This window comes from Macadamia integrifolia, unplaced genomic scaffold, assembly GCF_013358625.1.
Source record: "Macadamia integrifolia cultivar HAES 741 unplaced genomic scaffold, SCU_Mint_v3 scaffold39, whole genome shotgun sequence".
In the NCBI taxonomy this organism is placed as follows: domain Eukaryota; kingdom Viridiplantae; phylum Streptophyta; class Magnoliopsida; order Proteales; family Proteaceae; genus Macadamia; species Macadamia integrifolia.
The window spans coordinates 498504-511048 of NW_024869937.1; the positions used below are offsets into that span (position 1 = coordinate 498504).

The 12545-nt window shown below is 41.7% G+C and overlaps 1 long non-coding RNA gene across 2 annotated transcripts; it reads left to right on the plus strand.

The window, feature by feature from the left end:
• The first annotated feature begins 1860 nt into the window (after positions 1-1860).
• On the plus strand, positions 1861-8096 carry LOC122068423. Of its 2 annotated transcripts, none has more exons than XR_006137114.1 (6): positions 1861-2044; positions 2181-2308; positions 5074-5267; positions 5349-5470; positions 6630-6713; positions 7827-8096. It is a non-coding gene; the product is annotated as an uncharacterized LOC122068423 (long non-coding RNA). The 2 variants fall into 2 exon arrangements; XR_006137113.1 differs by having other exon boundaries at positions 5162-5267.
• Positions 8097-12545: the final 4449 nt, after the last annotated feature.

Genomic DNA, 12545 nt, shown 5'->3' on the forward strand with positions numbered 1-12545 from the left:
CTCCAATACATGTGTAATTTCTGAAATTCTGTAGAACTGAATACAAGTGGTTTGAATTCGGTTGATAGAATCTCAGAGGTGGGTCAGTATGCTATTCACATGCTAAAATAAGCATGATATAGCTAATGAAGAACTTGTTGTAGATGGTCAACCGTGAAGAGTTATGGTCATCCATATCCATAAAAACATAAGAGCTTCAAAAACAAATCAACATATGAAGATGGAGTATTCTGTGATGATCAAGATAGTGGAGCTTAAATGCTTTATGTAAATGTAATTTTGATGTAAGAATCTCTACAAAATTGGATAATCCCAAGAAAGAAAAGGTGAGAATTAAACGAAAAACTAAGAAACTAGGAGGCTTGACTTAGAAAACATGAAGACCTTCTATCCACAGTTATTCGTGTAAAATTGTGGTCAACAAAGTTTAATGAATTTTCTAAGTAAAACCTTTTGGACAGTAATGACGGTCATCCGTGTGAACCTTCGTTTAAACAAAAGCAGTAGTTTCTGATTCCTCTATTATTATAGTCGTTTGTGGTGGCACATGATCATCCGTGAACAAACATTTAATTATCTAAACTTAATGGTTTAAATCATTTAATGAGTGTCTTAGTGACCAACTGTAGATTTCTCTAGGCATCTTAAGTTGTGTTTAAGAGAACTTAACGACTAATTTTCCTTTGAACTTAGGAAGTCCTTGATTGATGATGAAGTTTAATTACTTTGCATTAATGTTCTTAAGCTTAAATTCAAAATCAATTTGAATAAACTTAACTCTAACATATAGTTTAAAGGACTTGGTAACCTTAACTATCCGAAGAATTTGAGTTAAAAAGATTATCATTTTAAGAAAGTGTATGAAAGATCTTGTGAAGGTTCAGTGAGCTGAAAAATGTGCAGTTATTAGGTTTTTAGAGAAGCTACTATGTTGCAAGATTGTTTGAGTTGTGCTACTCACAGTTGAACGTGTCATAAGGAAATCCTTAGTTGAGGGTTTGGGTACTTAACCCGAAGGACTATGGCTAAGTGAGGAAATCCTTGATCTTGGGACCCGATACTCAGCGGGAAGGACTACATCTAAGTGAGAAAATCCTTGGCTGAGGGCTTAGATACCAATCCAAGGGACTGTGATTGGTTTATGTAACACTTAATTCTTGCCAACTAGAAAGGGATCTTATAGGATTGAGATCCTCTGCAATTCCCAATCTTGCAATTCTTGTGCAATGCTAGGTGCAGAGCGCGACACCTGGCGCCGTTGACGTGTACAGTCAAGATGAAGAGAGGTTTGTAAGATACCCTGTACTGGTTTATGCTTGATTAAACCAATCTGAACCAAAAAACAGATGACCCAACCCAAACCTGTACGGTTGTTATTTTGAAATTCAAAATCGCTGAAGCCCTAGAATTGTGCTCTACACCATTATCTTCTCCAATTGCCCGCTCCGTATCCTCTTTTCTTCTTCCCTCTCTGTTCTCTCTGTTCTCTCTGTTCTTCTCTTTTTGTTCTCTCTTCCATGCTCTTACTGATCTCTCTCTTACATGCTCTCACTAATCTCTCGCTTACATGCTCTCTCTCGGTTCTTCATTTGGTGAACAGTATTCGAAGATTGTGGCCGATTCCAAACTAAAATGCACATACTGGTTCAGAGCACTAACTCCTGCAACTGAGCTTGTTAAGTTTGCCTCGAATTCTTGACCCATTTTGAAGATTGACCCGCGACTTGAAGTATATAATGTACTGTTGTCTTGTTGAGAAGGTCATTGTATTTTGGGGGGTTTTTTCGAGCTAGAGTTTCAAGGCGAGTTTTCTCGCCGCTGCTTGGGTGTAACCTCTCTTTTGCATAGTGAAACATCTTCTTCTTTGCCCGAAGACGTAGCACACCACCCTGGTGTGTGAACCTCGTTAAATCTCTGTGTTGTGCGGATTTTTGTCTATTTATTTTCGTATTTCTTTGGTGTTTGATCTAACAAAGCTCTCTCTTACATGCTCCTGCAAGTGATTTCTCTCTAACACCCCTTGTTACCATTCGCGAACCCTAAGGTATGAAGAACCCTTTCTTTCCTTGTTTATTTTATTTTATTTTTTATTTTTAGAGGAATCTGTCATCTCTCTGTTCTCTCTATTACATGCATTAGTAATCTCTCTCTCTCTCTCTCTCTCTCTTGGTTAAGCTCAGATTTTGTGAATGATTCGAAACCTGGCAACCCCTGGTTCTATCACCTTCCTACGCAACTGGTCTCTCTCATGAGGTTCTTGCAACTGATCTCTCTCTTACACCCCCTGTTACCATTCGCAAACCCTAAGGTATGAAGAACCCTTTCTTTCCTCTTTTTTTCTTTTTTTTGTGTGTGTGTGTGTGAGTGTGTGTGTAGCAGAGGAATATGTCATCTAAATGAGTCAGCTACACCATAAAATGCAACATTTAACAAAGGACAAATACCAACGACTAATGCATAACTCACTAGAGATCTTTATTGAGAAATCATTATAGACCAAATAATGGAGAGTCCCCTGCAATGTTTCTCTAAAGGGTCTGCTTATTGGGCTTGTTGAGGAAAGTCTGTGTGTCCACCAAGCCAGATGCCTTAAATTAGAATGAATGTAGAGTCTTTGTATAATCAAGTGGCACATTTATTTGAGTGCTCATAGAAAATTGTATCCATCCACTACATGTAGGTAATGGGCATATGATATCCTTATTGAGAAATCATTATAGAGATTTCTCAAATTGAGTATTGGTGGTTATAAGCATATAGTAGTAAACAAATTGGGTATCAGCCCACGTAAGCCTGCCTATGATTGTGATGCTGTTTGTTGTGGATTTTCAACTTTCAAACTGTCATATCTATGGTGCTCTACTGGAAATTCTAATATTTCAACTTGACAGTAGTTACATGTGCTTGTTTGCCCTAGGCATGAGGTCAAGTAGTTTGTTGATCTCACTGCCAATGAGACCAGTGATCTGTGGCTCACTGCCCAGAAGGTTGGTAGTAAACTTGAGCATAATCACAAAGCGTCTTCACTTAAATTTGCAATCCAAGTAAGGCTACAATTGATTTACTTATATCTCTTGCATTCTATTTTCTATCTTAGAAAATTATTTTCTCTCTGGTTGGCTGACACTTTTTTTTGGAATCTCCCGTTAGCAATATTTGGCATTAATATTTTTCACTGCTACTTGAATGGCTGTGAACTGTTTTAGATCCCTGAGATTCTTGATGTTTTAGCAAACCCAAGACTGGCTGCTTTGTTGGAGCAAAGAAAGAATAAAGAAAATAAAAGAGAAAGCAAAGTTTTCTCTGGTTCTAGAGAGGGTCGTACAATTTTTAGACTTGACTATGGATTTGTTCTGTTACTTAAATCAAAAATGGCTAATCACTAATTCATGGTTTTATTTTTGATGTTTGAACTGGGTTGCAAGTGTATGTATTGGATTTAAAACAGATATGGAGGCACCTGGTGTTATTTTATGATCTTATATTACAGTTACTAACAAGTTTTTTTGCAGGTAAGGAGTCTTTAGCTCAAAATGGTAGAGCACCTGGGGTAATGCCCAGGTTATGGTGGTTCGAATCCACAAAGACTGAACAAAATACCAATATCCTGTTATTGTCCTTGACATTTAGTGATTCTTGGATTTTTGTGATTAGATCACTGAGTTCTTTTCTTTCTTTCTTTCTTTTTTTTTTTTATTTTTTTTTATTTTGTTTTTCTTGTAATCTCTTCTTTGTTTTTTAAATTGCACATGACCCAACTGTTACATCTGTTTAATTTGTAGCCCTGCATGCAGCATCAAGCACCCCTATTGGGCTCTTCCAATTTCCAGAACTCAACCTGACTTGGATGGCCACAGACTAAAGATGAAACCCATCTGTTTCTCCTTCCACACTCATCTGAAACCCAAATGGAAGACATGAACAACAATGGAGCAGAAGTCTGAGGCCATGAACAGCATTAGAGCAGAATCTGCTCTAGTATCTTTATAATGGACACTTTTCTGTGACCTGCACAGAAACATTGAAACAAAAAATTTTGATACATCAAGACCTAACATTTTCTCTACCAAATTATTCCCAACTCTATGTATCCAAGATCACTTGCTTCACATGTATTACCATCCAATGCAGCCAAATGGATGCTCCATTTTATATAAATCAAGGAAACTAATAAAAGTGTAAATTTCTTTACAACGCATCTGCTGAATAATTATGGATGCATCACAAATTGAATGGAAACAAGATAATATATACTATAAAATCTCTTCATACTTTCCTGTCACATTGTACTGAGTTGCATGCTCCCAAGTCCACAAAATACCAGCCAAAAAATTGAGGTAGCTCAAGCTGTCATTCTCAGACAAAAATATTGGCAACAAGCAGGAACATGACCAAAACAAAGCAGATCTAATTCAACATCCCTTGCACAACCATTAATGGGCATTTACTAACAAGTACACACAATGGTAAATGTAGCAAATGAAAGCAGATCTAAAAACTCAGTGATCTAATCACAAAAAAATCCAAGAATCACTAAATGTCAAGAACGAGAACAAGATATATAAGTTAAAACCCTTTTGGTATTTTTGTTTAGAGTCTTGGTGGATCCGAACCACCATAACCTGGGTATTACCCCAGGTGCTCTACCATTTTGAGCTAAAGACTCCTTACTTGTGATCAAATTTGTTAGTAACATTTTTTAAGAAATAAAGATCGAGGGAAAAGAAAATAAATCTAGTCTTCATCTAGAACCTGAGGAAATGCAGATGCTTGAGATGAGACGTGAGAAATAGAATTCTGCAAGGAAATAAAGTTAAAAGCAAGTAAATTACAAGAATTCCATATTGAATTAGAAAGTAACTAGAACCCGAAAGTACTTACCAAAAGTGAAGTGAAGCTTCTATATTTGTTCTCCATCTGTTCTTCAGTGTTTGGTGCAGGAGTTGAGTATTGAACTTGAGTGTTACTTGGCCCTGTACTTTTCTTTCTTTTTCCTTATGTTTCTGCCCAACTCTTTGACCGTCTATCAGTTTTTGTATTTCTTGCTTTATTTTTCATGTGTTTCCATTGTAGACATCATCTAAGTAGTCAAGTGGCGATGGAAATCCTGTGTAATCACCTCTATTGGTATTGATATTTGCAAGTTTCAACTTTAATTCAGACGTAGCATCTTTAACCAGCTGGTATCCCTCGACTGTATTTGAAGCTTCTGATGCTATCTTAACAAGTTCAAGACAAAGCAACCTATACCGTTGTGTGCAATCCAAGTTAATATCTTCTTCAACTTCTTTCCCCATTAAGTGTTACACTCGTGCCCTGACTCGATCTAATTTGAACTGTTGTGATAGGTCTCAAACCGGAGGTGGGAACTACCACCAGATTATTGCCGAAGGGGAATAGATGACCCTACATGTTTGTGTATTGCTTGCCAGTCCAACTGGAGGGGATTTGTACCTTCCAATCCCAGACGGTAAGTGACTCGACACCCCACACTTGAATCCCAGTATGCACCAAAATTGCCGGAAGACCATGAACACAGCCTAGGGAAACAACCAGTGCGAGACCAATTGGTGGACAACAAGCATTCAAGATAGGTTGCTATCTTGACCACTAGAAACAACCCACCGGAAACAGTCAAGACCTATTTTCGCTGGCCATTTAGGCTACTGGTTGGGTTCCGATGTCTGTGGGACCCACCACTCGCATCGTGGACAGCCCCAGATGATTTCAACTTCTCCCCCACACCTTCCTCATGACATGAGCACCTTACGGACTAAAGAAGTCGGGTCCACGTGCCCTAGAAGTCGGATTAATCCATTTGGACCAGACTAGGACCAAACCAAACAGGCCCTAAGGCCTGTTTTACCATATAAGTGGGAATGAGGATTCATTTCCTCATTTTCCACTTGTACAAAAAATGTGGGAGAGGGAAAGGAGGAGAGAAAGGAAGAAGAAGAAGAGGAAGAAGAAGAAGAAGAGGGAAGGACTCACCTTGGCTCCCGGCTACCACATCATTGCCGGAATTCTTGCTGGAGGTAAGTGTAACCTCTTATACCATCTCTCTTTACATTTTGAACAAGGTTAAGCTAGGTATAGGTAGAATCTTGACCCATATACCTTCTAGAGCTCGGGGATTGCGTCTTTCATCTCCCCGGTGCCATTGTCGAACTCAAATCGAGTCCAGTGAGCTCCGATAACAAGATTGACCAAATAACCACCTAGGTTTTCGATCGTTTGATCAACGTATCTCCCAAACAGCTCGATGGAATTGGTATTTTAATAGTTTATAGTGATGCTAGGACCATCCCCTACTAACTCTAAGGCACAAGTCCCAGCGATTGGTCCAAAGTCGGAAAGCCCCAAATCTCACGGGTAGTTCAGCGGAAACAAGCCACTGGAAACACTGGGTTTGTTTTCGGTGACTAATTTCGGTGAACATGAGAAGTCTTAGGACCTCTCTATTACACCCACCAGAAATAGCATTGATATTTACGATGGACAGTGCCTGTTTTCAATGATAGTACAGTCACTTTGGGACCTTGTCTGTACCCTTTGCGGTTGACCCATGTGGGGCACTCCCAATGTTCTCGACATGTATTGACATTCTGTTACCTTTGTGCCTAGGCCAGTGATGCGCATGTACCCCAAGGTCGAAATTGAATCAAACGACCAGTGGTCATACTTGAATCCTAATCCGCACGAGCCTAATCAAGGTGAGGGATGATTGATTTTATTTTTTTGGGAATGTTTAATTGTTATAGAACTACTCACATGTGCATGATTATACATGATTATTTAAATTGCTTAAATGATGATGATGTTCTATTACATATTACTTTTTTATAGAAATGATATAAAATGTTTGTGGATATGTATGGCGGGATCACCGTGTGATTGTTGTATGTATGAAACGGAATCCGGTGTGGCCGAGGTGGTACTAATACCGTGATTGTGATATGTTTATTGCATTCATGCACTGATTATGTGCATTAGAGTTAGTTGTAGTCACGGATTACACTTTGTGACCGATGTGTTACCGGTATCGTGTACTCCGGGATTGCATTTGGAAATGAATACACTGCCTGGCCGATGGACATACCAATGTTGCGTAGTCCATACTCAACTGTTATTATACATGCTAGATTAGGTAAACGGTCACAAGTTACACTTTATGGCTGAGGTGTTACTGGTATCGTGTACCATGGGACTGTACTTGGAGATGGATTACATTTTGTGGCCGATGTGTTTTCGGTATCGTGTGATCCATACTAACTGTATCATTATGAAGGCATATTGAATATTTTTGGTTAGGTATCATTCCCTATGCTATGTCCCCTTGCCAATAGGGGTAAGGTGTTGGATAACCCATTTGTGGTATGTTCGATGAATCTTCTCGGAGTGCCACACTAGAAGTACGATGTAATTGTGACCAGAGGCGAGAACTTGTCCGGCTTGGCCGATGGACATATCGGTGCTGTGATTGCCAGGAGGGGGTTATCAGGGGTTTGTTGGGTGATTGATGGCCGCATACTGGGACCGATAAGCTCCTAATCACAGCTAGGGCTTGTATTACTACGTAGTCGATGGCAGTTTCAAGACGAGGGATACAGTCTAATGTGCTGTAGTAGCATTTACCAGACTTAGTTGTATTGCTAGGTGGATAATAAAATAAATGAATTGCATCACGAGCATCATGGAATATGTGTTTAATTTTTGTTAGCATGCATTATAAATTATTTATGCAACTGCTTTGCTTGGTTGTTCATGAACCCCACTCCTCACTAAGCAAGTTGGAAAGCTCACCCCATATATATTCCCTCTTTTAGATGATGATGCAGGTACAATTGGGCCGATGGTTTGTGACTCTCTTTCCTCTGAACCTGAGTACGAAGTGAGCGACTGGTGGATGCTGAAAGTTGGAGAGCATGACCTGGATTGTGCCTATGATATCTGTGTATACGTGGCACTATGGGGTGTTGGGCGTATTTTGTTATTTTGATACAAATTTGTGGATGGTATACTTTTAAACTTGATAATTATAAGTCTTAGATAATTGTAACAGATAACCTAGTTATGGATATTTACAGTATTGTAGACACCCAATTTTGTCACCCTCCTCTCGCTATGATGAAATATGGATTTTGGACCTGACTTCTGGCTTCCGATCAATGGAGATGATGATGGAAACTTTCCCCTACCCAAAACCCTAGAAACCCCTGCATAGGAGAGGAGAGGGTCTAATTTTAACTTTTTATATATGAAGGAATCTGGTCACGATGACCGTATGGATGGATAGTGCTCGAAAATAAGATTCTGACAGTATATGACACGTCAAAATCAGACCGACAGATCTCCCATGATCATCCCTGGAAAACCACACTTTCCCTCACGTATGCCGTGCACATGGACAGTCTCATTGGAAACCTTGAAAAATCCCCTACCTACCCCAAACACCCTAAATTCATTCCTTCATCTACCCAGATAACCCGAAAACACTCCCGGACATGAAACCCTAGAAACCCTCGCGTGGGAGACCAAACACCCTAAATTCATTCCTTTATCTACCTAGATAACCCGAAAACACTCCCGGACATGAAACCTTAGAAACCCTCGCGTGGGAGAGAAGAGGGTCTAATTTTGACTTTTATATATAAAGGAATCCGGTCAAGATGACTGTATGGATGGATTGCTCAAGAATATGATTTCGATGATATATGGCACGCCAAAATTGGACCAATGGATCTCCCATAATCGTTACCAGAAAAACCCCATAATCGCGAACGTGTTGGCCAGCAGGCCAGCCCGCATGCGTGCTTGCTACCCATGGCTGCAACCAATGCCTATTGCCCATGGTCGCAGCCCATGGCAGCGGTGCATGGCTGCTGCCTGCACCAACCATACACTACCCGAGCTTGCACCAACCATGCACTACCCAAGCCTGCACCAACCATGCACCACGCCCAGTAGACCTGCACCCCCGGGGGCACAGGCCTGCGCCTCGGCGGGCATAGACCTGCACCCCTGCAAGCACAGGCCCACGTCCTTGCCGACCAACCATGTGCCCCTTCCTGTAGGCTTAAGCCCCGGCGGGCACATGCCTACGCCCATGCCCTGCTGCCTATGTGCTAGCCAGCAACCCAAGCCACACACGCACTGGCTAGCAGGCCAACCAGCACACATGCGTGCGCTGGCTGCTGCCCATGCATGCCTATGCTCGCTACCCATGCATGCCATGGTGCTGTGTTATGAGCCACCCACCGACATGCCATTACCCGCGCGCCATGCACTGCACACCCATGACATCACCTACATTGCCTACTCTCCTACATTGACCATGCCTCGGGCACTTTGGCCTAATCCTGCTCATTGCGGTTAACAGTTGGGATTGGTGTTCCCCTGACCCGGTGGGTGAAGAATTTCCCTCTTCACCCACTTAAAACAAAAAACTTTTTGTTTTTTACTAGTAATTCTCTCTCCCAGAAAACCTCTCTTTTACCCATTGAACAAAAGCCTTCCCCACCCATTTTTGTTCAAGGACCTCTTTTACCCAGTGTATAAAAGACCTATCCCCCCACTTTAGGCAAGAACCTCCCCTTTCGTCCGTTGGATAAAGAGGTTTCCTCTTTCCTATTGGCTAGAAAAACCTATAAATACCCCCTCCTTTGGATTTTACACACCAAAATCCTACCTCATTCCATTCTAGTGAAACTTTCCTCCCCTACCCCTCTTGATTTTCTTTGGGTCTTCCAAGCGATCTTCGTCAAGATCCGAAATCTTGTTCAGATCTTCAAAGTGTTCTTCAGGACTTTGAAGATCTTCAATCCAAGTTCTTAGTTCAATCCAATTTTTGCCAAAAGTAGTGTGTTCTTCAACCCCTCTCTTTGAGTGTTCTTAAGTTTTACCCAAAGTAGAAACCCCCACTTTGAGGTTCTTCGGGTCTATGGAGAGCTCTTTGTCAAGATCCGAAACTCTGTTCGGATCTTTAAAGTGTTCTTCGGGGCTTTGGAGCTCTTCAATCCACTTATAGGTCCGTCCGTCTATTTCCAAAAATAGCCATCCCCAGCAAAAGCCCTATCCGAGTGCCCCTGGAATCTTTCCAGAAATAGCTATTCCCAGCGGAAGCTTTGCCGAAGTGCCACCTCAGCCTAGCCCTCCCCTAACCTATCCCCAACAGAAGGTCTATCGGAATGCCACCTTATCCTAAGCCCAAAAATAGCCTTCCCTAGCCGAAGCTCTGTCTGAGCCCAAATCAGAAACAACCTTCCCTAGTCGAAGCTCTGTCCGAATCCCAATCCCGAAAGTAACCATTCCAAGCCAAAACCCTATCCGCACACCATTACAATCAATATCTCTCAAGAAAGGAAGTTGGAGGTCAAGACCATCTTCCCCTGAGCTAGGAGAACTCGAAAGATAGTCCAAGCTGGTACTAGTCAGGGGCCCACCCCTCTTGACCTAAAATAGGGGTTAAGATCAGGTATATTTTCTCAACCAAATCATTATAAGGTAGACCTTATATTAACCATGTTTTAGTGTACATAGTTATTTAAATGCAGTCAATGTATATATGTGTGATAACTTAGCCATACATGTGAAATAGGAATAATCGTGGAAAATGTTCGTTCTTAAGCATCTAGTAGGAAGACCTGTTGAACCGGGTTGATTGGGTGCCTGACACCTTCCCAAATCTAGAACCTGACACTTACCCTAAATCTCTGGATCAGACCAACTTTCGGGCCCTTTTATCTGGAATTGGGCCCACTCCCGGGTCTTAGGCCCATAATCCTAGGTGGTGACTCCAAACCCTTTTGTATGATCCCGATCCCCATATTGGACCATCATCAAACCCCCGTCTCAAATGACAAACTTTATACTCTTACGAAATAGGCCTCCATGTATCTCCGAGTAGTGATATGATGGTGCGGGGCCCACAAGTAAAGCACACACGACACACCCCTCCCTCATTAAAAAGGGTAAGAGAGTAAAGAGGATGGAATCAATGCAAAGCCCCTTTTTACAAAGAGGGCAGAGGCATTTCTAGCCGCTACCCTCACAGTGGCGACTCTGCTGGGGAATAAATGTCAAGTTTCCGACACTAGATGCTACCATTAAATGCAAGAACATTTTCCACCACATTTGTTTGAAAACATGTTTGGCTAACCTCATGCTTGTAATTATATTCACTAACTGCATCATACATCATGCTCGAAGTGAAATCATTTGGAGAGAGTACTCTCTGTCATGCCCGCACCCTTGAGGAGGTCAGTGCATGACATACTAAGTACTCTAAGAGCAAATGATAGCCGCTTCCTATACAAGAGTGGAAGGTATCATCAAACGATGAGGATGTTGTAATTGTGCAGCACCCTCGAGGAGGTCTGCGTACTTTATGACATTCTAAGATCGAATGCGTCATCAAACGGTGAGGATGTCTGTAATTGTGCCAGCACCCTCGGGGAGGTCTGTGCACTTTATGGCATTCTGAGATTGAATGATGGTTACCGTACATTGCACTTTTACACACAATCACTCACGGTTCCACCACCCCGTGGCCAATTTCTTAACCTCGTGTGTAGTCATGAGTAATGGGCAAGGAAGTCACCCCCTTGATCTCGTACCTACAAGTATATCGTACCTTGCATATAAAGATCCTGTCAAGGAAGCGTTGTCAGTCCTATTGCATCCACCGCATGCTCGCATCATGTAAGAAATAAATAAAGAAGCTAGGAGCGCCACAAGCTAATTGTAGAACTTGTTTGAGGTCTTGAAAAAGAATATTCCTATATTATATTCCCGGCGTAAAGAATTGCTTTCCTAAGTGTGTTTCGGATAAAAGGTGTTCCTCCTCCTTAAGAAGAATGTCCAGATACGTGACTCAGGGGCAATCCCATCAGAGTCACGTCAAGTCCAGAGAAAAATCAGGAGGAAGGACACTTAGAGGGGAAAAGTGCAAGGAAAGCATGACTTTATTGCATGGAATATTTTAAGGAAATATTCTGGACAAGCCATTTATATGAATTTCCCGCTTATGATATTGGGTGGACCAGGGGGATTAAACCCTATCCACCCCTATCATTAAGCGGACTAACTTTGGATGGAACCTTGGTTGTTAATTCAGTGAATGTGAAAACAAGGGGTTTGGAATTCAAGAATCCTAAAATAAGCCACTTTTGATTCAAGCATAATTCCACACCTCAAGTATTCTCCACGGTCCCTTTGGACACATCAAGGTAATCGATTGAATCGCCTAAGTCCAGTATCACTTCCGTCATGTCTCCAAGATTGTCTACTACCAAGTGAGTACAACCCAGTTAGTATGGATCCACACTACTCTGAATCACCCGAACAGGCCAAGGTCCATCTCATTGAGACCTTGCAGACAGAAATGGCTGAGGTTAAGAGAGGAATAGCTCAGATCTTGCAAGCACTTCAGAATCCTCCTAGAACTAAGCCGGCACCGACTATGGGAGATATGGAACAGAATGGAGCTACGGGTCATCGTGGAAACTCTTCCCGAGTTGACTTAGGAGAACCCAAGCATGTCAGAC